Consider the following 887-nt stretch of genomic DNA (forward strand, 5'->3'; position numbering starts at 1 on the left):
GATGAATGACCCCCACAAAAAATGCTTCGATTTAAAACTATGAATGGTGTATTTTATAACGGCTGTTATTTGCGTTGCATCTGTGTCGTGCATTGTTGCATAGAAGGGCCAGCACCACGCGTGTTTAGTGGGCGCCGAGACTGGCCTGCATGCGCCTAGTTTTGTTTACATCAACAACCTGTTATGTCCTGCTCTGTTTGCCTCCTGTTTTTGCGTTTGGTGTTGTTTCAGAACTCTTGGGTGGGATTCGAGCGTTGATATCTGCATCGGAGAATTTACGATTTGTAGGGGCTTTATGCATTAGCCGGGTAAAAAAAAAAAAAAATCGATGAGTTTTGACAAAATTTGACTAGTTTTTGGCAAGTGTGATTAAAGTTGATGAAGTCAAGATTGAGAGATATTTGTTGATAATAGTGCTTGATTAGGACTGGACTGTACTTACACAGGTATTTTTTGATACGTACACGATAAAAAAAATGTAACTTCGCCCCTTTGATGTTCATTGACACTCACGAATTTATACGTACATATTCGCACATGGGTGTTCTGGTATTCACGTGCACATACGGAAGGACATAGGCACGTGCAGATTCGCAGTGCCAGATGTACGTTTACGGAGAGGCAGTAGGTACGGGCATGAATATGGAAATATGTATGCAGTCTGTTTATATTTGCATATATATTCTACTCGAATATTTACTAAAGGAAAATGTAAATATCTGATTCTATATATTGTTTACACGTGAAAAATAAACTTCGCGGATTCACTTTCACGCGGAAAGACAGGAGCATCATATTGCATTCAACATCTTGCAACTGGCATACAGTCGCATCCAACAGGGACAAGTACATGCTTTCACAATCACACGTGCACGCAGGCGCGCGCG

This window comes from Penaeus monodon, chromosome 23 (assembly GCF_015228065.2).
Source record: "Penaeus monodon isolate SGIC_2016 chromosome 23, NSTDA_Pmon_1, whole genome shotgun sequence".
In the NCBI taxonomy this organism is placed as follows: Eukaryota; Metazoa; Arthropoda; class Malacostraca; order Decapoda; family Penaeidae; genus Penaeus; species Penaeus monodon.